Source organism: Hemitrygon akajei, chromosome 16, assembly GCF_048418815.1.
Source record: "Hemitrygon akajei chromosome 16, sHemAka1.3, whole genome shotgun sequence".
Classification (NCBI taxonomy): Eukaryota; Metazoa; Chordata; class Chondrichthyes; order Myliobatiformes; family Dasyatidae; genus Hemitrygon; species Hemitrygon akajei.
In genome coordinates this window covers 2,843,839-2,858,786 of record NC_133139.1, presented here as the reverse complement: position 1 = coordinate 2,858,786, position 14,948 = coordinate 2,843,839, and the positions used below count along the sequence as shown (strand labels likewise).

General features: G+C 44.1%; 1 protein-coding gene across 14 annotated transcripts in view; it reads left to right on the top strand.

Annotated features, from left to right (window-relative positions):
• Nucleotides 1-14,948, top strand: part of gatad2ab (GATA zinc finger domain containing 2Ab) — a 219,679-nt gene that overhangs the window by 95,062 nt on the left and 109,669 nt on the right. The window lies entirely within an intron of this gene.

Sequence of the window (14,948 nt, the reverse complement as noted above, 5' to 3'; positions counted from 1 at the left end):
AACAAAAAAGGAAAAGGGCCTGAAGTAAAAGTTTGGGCACCCTGCATGGTCAGTACTTAGTAACACCCTCTTTGGCAAGTATCGAACTTGTAAACGCTTTCTGTAGCCAGCTAAGATTCTTTCAATTCTTGCTTGGGGGATTTTTGCCCATTCTTCATTGCAAAAGGCTTCTTGTTAGAACCATAGAACATTACAGCACAGAAACAGGCCTTTTGGCCTTTCTTGGCTCTGCCGAACCATTTTTCTGCCTAATCCCATTGACCTACACCTGGACCATATCCCTCCATACACCGCTCATCCATGTACCTGTCCAAGTTTTTTTTAAATGTTAAAAGTGTGCCCGCATTTACCACTTCATCTGGCAGCTCATTCCACACTCCCACCACTCTCTGTGTAAAGAAGCCCCCCCCCCCATGCTCCTTTTAAACTTTCCCCCTTCACCCTTAACCCATGTCCTCTGGTTTGTTTTTTCTCCCCTAGCCTCAGTGGAAAAAGCCTGTTTGCATTCACTCTATCTATACCCATCATAATTTTATATACCTCTTATCAAATCTCCCCTCATTCTTCTACACTCCAGGGAATAAAGTCCTAACCTATTCAACCTTTCTTTATAACTCAATTTCTCAAGACCTGGCAACATCCTTGTAAACCTTCTCTGCACTCTTTCAACCTTATTAATATCCTTCCTGTAATTCAGTGACCAAAACTGCACACAGTACTCCAAATTCAGCCTCACTAATGCCTTATACAACCTCACCATAACATTCCAACTCTTATACTCAATACTTTGATTTATAAAGGCCAAAGTACCAAAATCTTTCTTTACGACCCTATCTACCTGTGACGCCACTTTTAGGGAATTTTGTATCTTTATTCTCAGATCCCTCTGTTCTATTGCACTCCTCAGTGCCCTACCATTTACCTTGTATGTTCTACCTTGGTTTTCCCTTCCAGAGTTCAATACCTTACACTTGTCTGTATTAAATTCTATCTGCCATTTTTCAGCCCATTTTTCCAGCTGGTCCAAATCCCTCTGCAAGCTTTGAAAACCTTCCTCAGTGTCCACTACACCCCCAATCTTTGTATCATCAGCAAATTTGCTGATCCAATTTACCACATTATTATCCAGATCATTGATATAGATGACAAATAACAATGGACCCAGCGCTAATCCCTGTGGCACACCACTAGTCACAGACCTCCACTCAGAGAAGCAATCCTCCACTATCACTCTCTGACTTCTCCCATTGAGCGGATGTCTAATCCAATTTACTACCTCACCATGTATGCCTAGCGACTGAATCTTCCTAACTAACCTCCCATGCGGGACCTTGTCAAAGGCCTTACTGAAGTCCATGTAGACAATATCCACTGCCTTCCCTTCATCCACTCTCCTTGTAATCTCCTCGAAAAACTCTAATAGATTTGTTAAACATGACCTACCACGCACAAAGCCGTGTTGACTCTCCCTAATAAGTCCCTGTCTATCTAAGTACTTGTAGATCCTATCTCTTAGTACTCTTTCCAATAATTTACCTACTACCAATGTCAAACTTACTGGCCTATAATTTCCCAGATTACTTTTAGAGCCTTTTTTAAACAACGGAACCACATGAGCTATCCTCCAATCCTCTGGCACCTCACCCGTAGATACCGATATTTTAAAATATATCTGCCAGGGCCCCTGCAATTTCAACACTAGTCTCCTTCAAGGTCCGAGGGAATACCCTGTCAGGTCCTGAGGAATTATCTACTCTGATTTGCCTCAAGATAGCAAGCACTTCCTCCTCTTCAATCTGTATAGGTTCCATGACCTCACTACTTGTTTGCTTTATTTCCACTTATTGCCAGTTTCCTTAGTAAATAAAGGCGCAAAAACCCATTTAAGATCTCCCCCATTTCTTTTGGTTTCATACATAGCCAACCACTCTGATCTTCAAGAGGACCAATTTTATCCCTTAGTATACCTGTAGAAGCTCTTTGGATTATCCTTCACCTTGACTGCCAAAGCTACCTTGTGTCTTTTAGCCCTCCTGATTTCTTTCTTAAGTTTTTCTTGCACTTTTTATACTCCACAAGTACCTTATTTGCTCCCTGTTTCCTATACATGTCATACATCTTTCGCTTCTTTATCAGAGTTCCAATATCCCTAGAGAACCAAGGTTCCTAATTCTTACTCACTTTGCCTTTACTCCTGTTCTGTGAGATTCTTGGGCCGTCTTGCATGCACTGCTCTTTTGAGGTCTATCCACAGATTTTCGATGATGTTTAGGTCAGGAGACTGTAAAGGCCATGGCAAAACCTTCAGCTTGCGCCTCTTGAGGTAGTCCATTGTGTGGATTTTGAGGCATTTTTAGGATCGTTATCCTGTTGTAGAAGCCATCCTCTTTTCATCTTCAGCTTTTTTTGAAAGACGGTGTGATGTTTGCTTACAGAATTTGCTGGTATTTAATTGAATTCATTCTTCCCTCTAACAGTGAAATGCTCCCCATGCCACTGGCTGCAACACAAGCCCAAAGCATGATCGATCCACCCTCGTGCTTAACAGTTGGAGAGGTGTTCATTTCATGCAATTCTGCATCCTTTTTTCTCCAAACATACCTTTGCTCAATGCAGCCAAAAAGTTCTATTTTAACTTCGTCAGACCACAGGACTTGTTTCCAAATGCATCAGGCTTGTTTAGATGTTCCTTTGCAAACTTCTGACGCTGAGTTTTGTGGTGAGGACACAGGAAAGGTTTACTTCTAACAACACACACAAAATGCTGGTGGAACGCAGCAGGCCAGGTAGCATCTATAGGATGAAGTACAGTCGACATTTCAGACCGAGACCCTTCGTCAGGACTAACTGAAAGAAAAGATAGTAAGAGATATGAAAGTGGGAGGGGGAGGGGGAAATCAGAAATGATAGGAGAAGACAGGAGGGGGAGGGATAAAGCTAAGAGCTGGAAAGTAGATTGGCAAAATGGATACACAGCTGGAGAAGGGAAAGGATCATGGGATGGGAGGCCTAGGGAGAAAGAAAGGGGGAGCGGAGCACCGGAGGGAGATGGAGAACAGGCAAGGAGTGATTGTCGGAGGGGCAGAGAGAGAAAAAAAAGGAGAGAGAAGTAAGGGGGGGGAATAAATAAATAAGGGATGGTGTAAGAAGAGGCATTAACAGAGAAATCAATGTTCATGCCATCAGGTTGGAGGCTACCCAGACGGAATATCAGGTGTTGTTCCTCCAACCTGAGTGTGGCTTCATCTTGACAGTGGAGGAGGCCATGGATAGACATATGAGAATGGGAATGGGATGTGGAATTAAAATGTGTGGCCACTGGGAGATGCTGCTTTCTCTGGCAGACAGAGCATAGGTGTTCAGCAAAACGGTCTCCCAGTCAGTGTTGGGGCTCATCAATATATAAAAGGCCACACCGGGAGCACTGGACGCAGTATACCACACCAGCCGACTCACAGGTGAAGTGTGGCCTCACCTGGAAGGGCTATCTGGGGCCCTGAATGGTGGTGAGGGAGGAAGTGTAAGGGCAGGTGTAGCACTTGTTCCATTTACAAGGATAAGTGCCAGGAGTGAGATCGGTGGGAAGGGATGGGAGGGACGAATGGACAAGGGAGTCACGTAGGGAGCAGTCCCTGCGGAAAGCAGAAAGTAGAAAGTGGGGTGAGAGAGAAAGATGTGCTTGGTAGTGGGATCCCGTTGGAGGTGGCGGAAGTTACAGAGAATTATTTGTTGGACCCGGAGGCTGGTGGGGTAGTAGGTGAGGACAAGGGGGATCCCTATCCCGAGTGGGGTGGCGGGAGGATGGGGTGAGAGCAGATGTGCGTGAAATGAGAGAGATGCGTTTGAGAGCAGAGTTGATGGTGGAGGAAGGGAAGCCCCTTTCTGTAAAAAAGGAAGACATCTCCTTTGTCCTGGAATGAAAAGCCTCATCCTGAGAGCAGATGCGCGGAAACAGAGGAATTGCAAGAAGGGGATGGCATTTTTGCAACAGACAGGGTGGGAAGAGGAATAGTCCAGGTAGCTGTGAGAGTCCGTCGGCTTATAGTAGATATCAGTAGATAAGTCGTCTCCAGAGATGGAGACAGAAAGATCAAGAAAGGGGAGGGAGGTGTTGGAAATGGACCAGGTAAATTTGAGGGCAAGGTGAAAGTTGGAGGCAAAGTTAATGAAGTCAACGAGCTCAGCATGCGTGCAGGAGGCAGTGCCAATGCAGTCATCGATGTAGCAAAGGAAAAGAGGGGGGCGGATACCAGTATAGGCTTGGAACATGGACTGTTCCACAAACCCAACAAAAAGGCAGGCATAACTGGGACCTATGCGGGTGCCCATGGCTGCATCTTTGGTTTGGAGAAAGTGGGAAGAGCCAAAGAAGAAATTATTGAGAGTCAGGACTAATTCCGCTGGACGGAGGAGAGTGGTGGTAGAGGGGAACTGGTTACGTCTGGAATCCAAAAAGAAGCGGAGAGCTTTGAGACCTTCCTGATGGGGGATGGAGGTATATAGGGACTGGACATCCATGGTGAAAATAAGGCGGTGGGTGCCGGGGAGCTTAAAATCATTGAAAAAATGCAAAGTGTGAGAAATGTCACAAACATAGGTGGGAAGGGATTGAACAAGGGGGGATAAAACAGTGTCAAGGTTGCAGAAATGAGTTTGGTGGGGCAGGAGCAAGCTGAGACAATGGGTCTACCTGGACAGGCAGGTTTGTGGATCTTGGGTAGGAGGTAGAAACGGGAAGTGTGGGGTGTGGGAACTATGAAGTTGGTTCCCACACCCCGCACTTCCCGTGAGCTGATAAGGTTGGTGATGATGTGGGAGACAGTGGCCTGGTGCTCCTTAGTGGGGTCATGATTGAGGGGTAAATAAGAGGATGTATCAGTGAGTTATCGCTGTGCCTCAGCAAGGTAGAGGTCAGTACACCAGACTACAGCAGCACCTCCCTTATCAGTGGGTTTATAGTAAGGTTGGGATTGGTGTGGAGGGAGTGAAGAGCAGAGCGTTCGGAAGGAGTGAGGTTGGAATTGGAACAAGGTGTGGTGAAGTCGATTCGGTTGATGTCCCGTTCGGCACTTCTGATGACTCTTCCATGAAGGTCATATTTGTGCAGGTGTCACTGCATAGTAGAACAGTGCACCACCATTCCAGATTTTCTTCCTGAAGGTCTTTTGCAGTCAAACGGGGGTTATGATTTACCTTTCTAGCAACCCTACGAGCAGTTCTCTCGGAAAATTTGAGTGCTAGGCAGCTGCTTAGAGGAGCGCATGGCTGCTAATTGTTGGGACAAGGTTTGAGGAGTCAGGGTATTTATAAAGCTTTGAAATTTGCATCACCTGGCCTTTCTTAACAATGACTGTGAACAAGCCATAGCCCTAACAAGCTAATTAAGGTCTGAGACCTTGGTAAAAGTTATCTGAGAGCTCAAATCTGTTGGGGTGCCCAAACTTTTGCATGATGCTCCTTTCCTTTTTTTTCATTCTAAAATTGTACAAAACAAAAATAATACACTAATCTTGCTTACAATGTTAAGAAGAATGTTTGATCTTTAACTTTATGACTTTTGGAGATCAGTTCATCTTCTACTCACTTAACTATTCACAGTAACAGAAATTTTGACCAGGGGTGCCCAAACTTTTGCATGCCACTATACCAATATATCAAAGTTTGCTGCTGATACAGAAATTAGGTGCCAGTGTGGAGCAGATGCAGAGAAGCTAAGAGAGGATAATAAATAAACAAGAGTGTGGCAGATGGAATATAATGTGGATCTTGGTAGAAGAAATAGAAAGGAAGCATTTTTATTACATTCAAAGTATATTAGTCACCATATACTATGCTAAGATTCATTTTCTTTCCAGCATTCATAGTAAATACAAAGAAACACAAAAGTAAGCAATACATATTGAGAACATGAGATTAAGAGCCCTTGAAAGTGAGTTCTGGTTGTGGAGCAAGTGAAGTTATCTCCTTTAGTTCAAGAGTAAAATAACTGTTCCTGAACCTGGTAGTATGGGTCCTGAAGTTCCTGTATCTCCTTCCTAATGGTAGCAATGAGAAAAGAGCATGGCCTGGATGATGGGCATTCTTGATGGACACTGATTTTTTGTTCAGTGATCCATGTAGATGTGCTCATTGCTGGGTTGGGCTTTACCCATGATGGTCCAGGCCATATCCACTTACTTTTTGTAATTTTTTCCATACAAGAGCATTGAAGTTTCCATACCAAGTCATGATACCACTAGTCAATATACTCTCCACCATGATCTATAGAAGTTTGTCAAAGTTTTGGATGACATACCGAACCTTCGCAAACTTCTAAGAAAGTAGAGGAGCTGCTGTGCCTTCTTTATAATGACACTTGCCTGCTGGACCTAGGACAGATCCTCTGAATGATAATACTGAGGAATTTAAAGTAGCTGTCTCTCCCCTCCTCTGATCCTCCAATAAGGACTGGCTCATGGAACTCCAGTTTTCCTCTGTATTCAGGTGAGAAATTGAAAGTTGTTGATGTTCGGAGGAGCCTGTGGGACCTGCTGTAAAGGCTCTTTTACCTTTTTTCCACAGATGCTGCCTGACCTGCTGCAGGCATATTTCCTGTTGGTCTACTGGTTAAGATTCTGCACTCACCACTGCAGACCCAGTTCAATTCCCAGTCAGGGAGGAGTTTTTTTTAGGCTCTTGATTAGTCAGGGTATCAAAGGTTATGGAGGGAAGGTGGGAGAATGGGGTTGAGAGGGAAAATAAATCAGCCATGATGGAATGGCGGAGCAGGCTCAAAGAACCATATGGCCTAATTATTCTTCTTTGTCTTGTGGTCTAATATCTTCAGGATGAAGGTTAATAGTTTTTTTGGATATTAGTGGAATTAAGGAATATGGATTAGAGTAGTGGTCACCAACCTTTTTAAGCCCAAGATCCCCTACCTCGGCCTTAGTAAATGGCAAGATCGACCCCACGTCAGTTGGTTACACACATGCGCATCAGGGCAGAAAAGACCGGAAGTAAAACCCCGCAACCCAAAAGTAGAAACACTGGGGGTACCCACCTTTTTCTTTGCACCGCGGACTGGTTTAATATTGATAATATTCTTGCGGACCGGCCGACGAGGGCGGGGGGTGGTGTTAAACACGACCGGAATACAGAGAAACTCGAAGCAGATTCCTTATGTCCAGTCTATTCTAGTTTTCGCGGCTCTCGGCTTCTGTCCCGCTTGCTCACGTTTTTTCCGCTGAGAAAACTCAGCGGGTTCGTCTTTAAGTGCTGGGTGCTTGGACTCAGGGTACTGAAGCAGTTATGAGACATTGCCTCATTAGACAGCCTCCGGGCCCGAACCCAGCCTCCCGCCCGCCTGCCACCAGACGCCTTGGCCAGGTGCGGCTGGTTGTGGGTGGGGTGAGAAGACAAGTTCAGGGCCGGAGGTCCCCATACCAGGGCCGCGGCGGTCACAGTCCGGAGGACGTGGCTGACTGAGCGGGGAGTGCGACAGAGCGCCTGCCTCCCCCCCCCCCCATAGGATCTATCGGCCGACAAATGTTTGTTTCAGTAGATCACAGCGAGGTAGCTGCTCTGATACTTACGAAATGCTGAGTCTGAATTAGGTCATCTGCGAATATTTTAGCACCGGGTTCCCCACAAACATTCGGTGTGCTAAACAGGTTCAGAGGCAGCGCTCCAGACCAGTAGCGACGGCACTTCCTGCCGGCCGCCCGAGGCCAACCGGTGATCCCTGGCGCGAGGGTATCGCTGCGTTTAGTCGCCTGATGACTTTGCCTGGGTTCAAGTTCAACAGTGGGCTGACAGGGAATGAGGAAAAGTGCAGCTGACTGATATCGTTTCTTCGCGGCCCAGTGGTTGGGGACCAGTGAATTACACTGTGTAGTGCGGGAGAGCTATACGCATGCGCACTGGACAGAAAGAACGGAACTAAAGCTCCGCAACCCGGAAACAATCTCTCAACAGTATTTGTGTATTTATTTTTCATTTTTTGTCGGGATCAACTGGGAAAGTCTCAAAGATCGACTAGCCTCTTTGGGCTTTGACTGCCTCTCCTTCCTCTGAGGGGATTCTGGGGACAAACCTGTTCATGGGGAGAGAAAAGGCTGCTGTTCTATTATTCAGCACAAAGGGTGGGTTATTGTGTAATGTATGCAGGAAGAAGGGGGGCAAATAGAAAAATGGATGAGTCTAACATTCTTCATTGCTGAACTTTTTGTATTTCTGGAGTTTGGTTTCATGTAGGAATTTAAGAATTTGTGAAAGGTAGCCAATGAGACTTAGCTTCTGCATCAGGTTTGATGATAATCTTGCTTCTGTGAGCTGAAAGCTTTGAGCTCATTCACTCAGCATTTTCTCCCACAGTGCGTTTGGTTTTTGTTTCTCTTTCCTTTCCCATTCCCTCACACTTTTTTCACTACATCCAGCACCATCTTGCCCTTTGCTCTTTCTCAGACCCCATCTTTCCCCATTGCCCACTCATCTTCCCACCCCACCCTAAGCCTTCCTGTCTTCCTTATCATTGATGAGATCTGATCAAACTTTGAGATTACCTTCATTAAATCAAGACATTTCTTCATATAGTCCATGAGAAACATGATTATCACTTCTACAGGATTGGAATGTTTGAAATAGCAATAATGGCATAATCTGTTGTTATTTGATTTACTGATGTACCACTGAAAATATCACCAAATCTTTAGTAAACACGTAGTAACTGAACTGTGAGGAAATTGCAGACCCTAATAGTTCTTCAGTAAGATGGTCTATCCCAAACAGGAAGGTTTTTGGTTTAAACAAGTCACCAACTTGGGAGCAAGAAATGAAAATGTTATAACTGCTTAACTTTTGCGGAGATTTCCTCTTGACAAAACTATTTAATTCACGCAAACATGAGGAAATCTGCAGATGCTGGAAATTCAAGCAACACACACAAAACGCTGGTGGAACGCAGCAGGCCAGGCAGCATCAATAGGAAGAAGTACAGCCGACATTTTGGGCCAAGACCATTTTGTGTGTGTTACTAATTCACGCAGAGCTCCTTTTCTCATTGCCTTGTGATCATTTTTGCTTTCACCTTTCCCACCTTGTTGGGTGTTTTTGATGTTACGTACCCCGTAACTGGGTCACTTACCAGCAAAGATAGAGAGGTCCGTTGAAGTCTGATGGTACTATTTTTAATAGTATTTATTGATAAAAATACACAAAAATAATATCAATGCAAACATACAGATAATATATGTCGTCAATACTAAATCTAAAAGCGCGGGTATAATAATAATCAATAAGAAATAGCTCTATCGTTGTCTAGGGGATAATGTATTGTCCGATGGAAATATAAAAGTCACTCAAGTTCATTCAAGCTGCAGCTTTTGGTTGGAGAGAGAGACGGAGGTTTAGAACTTGCCCGTTTTCCTTTCTATGATGTCGATCCTTTGAAATGTCGTCGGTGTCCTTTTTCTTTTAGCTAAGCCGTCTTCCGTGGTCAGCCCTACCAATTCCGAGGCAAATGGAAAAGGACGCACGTGGGCTTTCCACCGGCTGTCGCTATTACGCTGTCACGGGTTTTCTAGCATTTTTCCTGGTGCGTCTAAAGGGGTTGTTCCCCAGACCTTCTTTTATCCTTACTCACGGGGTCGCAGATGTCAATCAGGTTGGGATGATGCCATCCCCCCCCAACCAGCCCACGTTGCTCATCCCTTGAGGGCGTCGATGAATAGCGCAGTGCTCAATACACAATTCCGTCTCCAAGAGACAATGGCCGTTTCCTGTGGCTTTGTATCGTTGAGGGGCCAGGACATTCCAAACCCCCTGTGGATTCTGCGTCGCTCTCTCTCATTTCCTGGGTCTCCTGACCTGAATTAATAGCGATCTTGCAATTCTCAAAAAGGAGGGGGCTATTTTGTACCCTTCGGCCCCTCAGAGTTGGGGCACAGGCGTAACATTGAGATTTGCAGAGAACCAGATTATGCTCACCATTGAGTCCTCATTCTGAAGCCCTACAAGCTGGACAATGTGCACAGGTCTGAATCACTGAAAGGAGAGAGAAACAGTTAATGTTTTGGTTCAATAAACTTCCACTGAACCAGTAAAATAACAGCTCAAACATGTTTTTAGTTGCAGAGAACAGGATGGGTGAGGGAATGTGTCTGACAGTGTGGCAGTATACTGTTACCGTCTGACAGTAGCATAGCAGTTAACACAACATTATTACCGGTCAGGGCTTTGGAGGTCAATTCCAGGGTCTTCTGTAAGGAGTTTTTATGTTCTCCCCATGAGCACGTGGGTTTCCTCCCACAGTCCAGAGACCTGCCAGTTAGTAAATTAATTGGCCTTTGTAAATTGTCCTGGAATTAGGCTGGGGTTAGATCAGTGGGTTGCTGGGTGGTGTGGCTTTTGGGCAGAAAAATCCTGTTTCACACTATCACCAAAAATACAAATATAAAATTTAAAATCCTTGGTGCCAGGTCTCAGGTTCATATCTTCCTGCCTAAGCTTCTTACAATTTTTTGAGTTACTCTTTAAAATCCAGCTTATCCACTAGGTTTTCAGCCACCTGCCCTGTTTGACAATGCTCTCCTGAAACACTTGACATTTTTTCTGTGCTCAAGGTGTTAAAAGAAATGCAAATTGTTGTTCGGAATTCTGTTCTGTTTTAAAACCTGTCAGGTTCAGTACCACTAGAGGTCTCCATTAACCAAACAGGGTCTTTTTCTGTTACAGAAATTCAGTTTCTGCGTCGTGTCCACTTCAGCTTGCCTGTAAACTGTACAGAGCATTGGTGAGGTCACACCTGGACTACTATCCACCAGTCTGGGCAAAGACTTGATGCAGTTTAGATGAGAGGTGATCTTGATGCAGCTTCTGGAGACTCGAGCCCAACTTTGAACCATCCCACCTGTGTGGCCTTCAAATGCAAGCTCCTAGACAGAAACCAAAAGTGTGACTGCTGTTGCCACACAGCTCAGGGAGGCAGATTTGATCCTGGCCTTTGCTGTCTATAGAGATTGCACATATCCTTCAATTCCAGCTTCCTCACACATCCCAAAGGTGGGGTAGCCCATTAACTGGCTGTTGTAGTGTATTCCTGGTATAAGCATATGCTAGGACAATCAGTGGGGGGGAGGCAGGGGGGTGAAGGGCTGATAGGTGTGTGAGAGACAAGTTTACAGGCTAATGGCAAGGAAAGAAGATTAATGGGATTACCAGTATCCATGGTCAACTCTGACTAGTGGAGGCCCTTGACTCGACAGAACTATGGGACAAATTAGGAACACACAAACTGCTGGAGGAATGGCATCCAAGCAGCATCTCAAAATTCAAAGTTAATTATTATGAAATTTTGTATACCATATACGTACAACCTTAAGATTCATCTTCTTGCAGGCAGCCACAAAACAAAGAACCACAATATAATTCACACCAAAAAAACACAGCAAAGTCAGTCAAGCATCTGATATGCAAAAAAGAAAGAACAAATCGTGCAAACAATTTTTTTTTAAAGCGAACAAACAATCCGCGGAACGTGACCAATGGAGAGTATATATCGACTAGCTGCATCACAGTCTGGTATGGAAACACCAATATCCTTGAATGGAAAATGGTACAAAAAGTAGTGGATATGGTCCAATCTATCTCTAAAGCCCTCCCAACCTTTGAGCACATCTACATGAAACAGTCACAGGAAAGTAATATCCATCATCAAGTGCCCCAGACAACCAGGGTCAGGAGCAATTATTACCACTCAACCATCAGACTCTTGAGCCAGTGGGGATAACTTCACTCACCCCATCACTGAACTGTTCCCAAACCGATGGACTTACTTTCAAAGATTCTTCATCTCATCTTCTCGATATTTATTATTATTTTTTTCTTCTGCATTTGCAGAATTTGTTGTCTTTTGTATGTTGGTTGTCTGCTTTGTTGGGTGCAGTCTTTCATTAATTCTATTGTTTCTAGTATTTACTGTGAATGTCCGCAATAAAATGAATCTCAGGATTGCATATGGTGACATATATGTACTTTGATAATATATTTACTTTGAACTTTGAACTGCAGATTCCCTGGGGGGAAAGGTCCACAGCCACGTAGCCAGTTCAGTGCTGCAGCAGATCCAGGAGCCCGATGGCTGCAGAGTCAGTTTAGTGCTGAGGCTTGTGCAGCCTCAGTGGAGAGGAGTAAATAATCTCAGCATTTCCAGCATCTGTAGCATGGCTTGTGTTTATAACTTAGAGGCACATCTTGGATGGTGCCAAAGGGCTTGTTTCCTTGCTGTCTTACTCTGTCTCGTGCTCTGAAGGTTATTTCCATCATTAGACATCTACAGAACGGCCAGCCAGGGTTACAGATCTCAGGAGGTGGTGAAACCAAACAAAGGCAGATTATCTTGTGTTAATGAATTGGAAATGCTTGTGTTCTTTATAGGGAGAGGGGTAAATATGGCATGGGGAGAGTGGGGTGGTTATAGAGATGGGGAACAAAATTGAAATATATTACTCTCTTGATATGAGTGTAAATTTTTCAAACTTGCCAGTTTTCAGGAGAAAAATGGTCTTTGAAAGCTTGACTCCATAATTTAAAATGTCTGCCTACCCTACCTCAGTCCCAAAGTGGGTCGTCCTTTTATTGTTTAAATTCTCATTATCAGATATTTCTGAATGAAGATCGCTCTATATTCAAACAACACCACTACATCCACATCACCTAGCATCACTTTATGTACCTACTGTCTAATAGTTTCTTATACATGGTGTTTTATGAGATTGCTTTTATGTTTAGATTGATTGTTTCTGTTTTTAATTATGTTTTTATAATCTGGATCAGATCCACAGTAACGATCAATCATTATCCTTTACACTCAAGTCCTGAAGAATGACAGTAGATAACCTAGCATTATGGACTTTTGTGAGGGAAAACCTGAATGTGGTGTTGCAGGCGAGCATAAATGATCAGGATATTTGTACATTTGTAGAAATATTTTTTGGAGTGTTGGTCTGCCATTGGGTGGAAGGGGATTGGGTGGGTGACTGTGTACGTACCTGTGTGGCTCTATATAAGTGGGCACGTGCTCGTGTGAAATCAGTGTCTGTCTGCACACATGAATGTGTGGGTGGGACTGTGGGCTCTCTCTGAGTGTGCGGTATGTGAAGGGTTAACTGCACTCAACTGCCGTCTGGAGCCAGTTTAGTCCGGTTCTCTGGAAAGTGCTTTGTGTGTTGACTGGAATTGTGGGAAGAGTCATGTGTGGAGGCCAAGTGATGTCATGGGATCAGACGTGACTCAGCCATTTATCAGATGTGTGCATGTACCCGAGAGTGACGCTTCCTCAACTGGCCTGACAAAGATTATCTTGCCAAGATAAGTGAGCCCCATGTTGGCCCACTTATGTCCAATTGAAGGTGGTGAGAAATTTACTTAAAAACTATTGAGAAATGTTGAAGTCAGAAAGTAATACTTAACACTTAAAATGTTCTTTAAATGCAAAAGAAAGTTATAAAGTTCAGTTTTGATACCTATCTCTATCTTGGTTTTGATGTTTTAATGACCTGGACACAAGGTGTTTCTCCCCGAACATTTTCTTGCGGCCATCTTTCTGCATGCCCTAACCCCTGACTTCCTTGAAGTGCTGATCTGTGCCAGAGTGGGCTTTCGCCAAGTGATGGTTCCTGCCAAGAGCTCAGGCTATTGGTACCAACAAGATACCAATCATATCCAAGCATGTCCTTGTCTCTCACTGCTTGGGCTAGGGGTACCTTATTTCAGAAGAGGTAGTATGTCCACCTGTAACCTCACCTCACTCCATTTGGAGTAATGCCTTTTGAAATAATGAGAAGATAACAAAAGGGTTAAGAATCATGATAAATTGTTTCTGCAGTTTTGAAGAGTTTGTGGATTAATCCTGTCAGTAAAAAAAAAACTTTTTTCTGCAAGTTCTGTTGCAAAGCTTAATCATTGTATTTGCATCCTCGCTGGATTGAATTTTCCTCAGCAAACAGTCTCTTGGCCTAAGGGCTCGTAGGACATTGTCTTTAACCGGTTTCCTCCATTGATGTACAGAAGCTGCTTTTCCTTTAAGGAAATATTCTCTTGTAGGTACTCTGGGTCTTTTTATTTTTCCTCTTTCCTCCTTTACTCCTCTCTGGTCTCATAAGAAAATAAGAGCATAAGAAATAGGAGCAGGAGTAAGCCATCCGGCCCATCGAGCCTGCCCCACCATTCAATAAGATCATGACTGCTATGACCGTGGACTTCTCCCCACCTACCTGCCTTTTCCCCATACCTTTAGTTCCACTGCTACGCAAAAATTTATCCAACCTTGTCTTAAGTATATTTACTGAGGTAGCCTCCACTGGTTCATTGGGACAGAGAATGCCACAGATTCATCACTCTTTGGGAAAAGCAGTTCCTCCTCATCTCCATCCTAAGTTTACTCCCCCAAATCTTGAGGCTATGTCCCCTAGTTCGAGTCTCACCTACCAGTGGGAATAACTTTCCTGCCTCTATCTTATTTATCCCTTTCATAATTGTATATGTTTCTATAAGATCTCCCCTCATTCTTCTGAATTCCAGTGAGTACAGTCCCAGGGGATTCAATCTCCCCTTATAGTCTAACCCCCTCATATCTGGAATCAACCTGGTGAACCTCCTCTGCATCACCTCTAAAGCCAGAAGTAAGGAGACCAGAACTGCACGCAGTACTCCAGCTGGGACCTCACTAGTACCCTGTATAGTTCCCTGCTCTTAAATTTAATCTCTCTAGCAATGAAGGCTAATATTCCATTTGCCTTCTTGATGGCCTGCTGCACCTGCAAAGCAACCTTTTGTGATTCATGCACAAGCACTTCCAAGTCCCTCTGCACAACAGTATGTGCAATTTTTTTACCATTTAAATAATAATATGCTCTTTAATTTTTCCTTCCAAAATGGATGATCTTGCATTTACCAACAATGCACTCCTT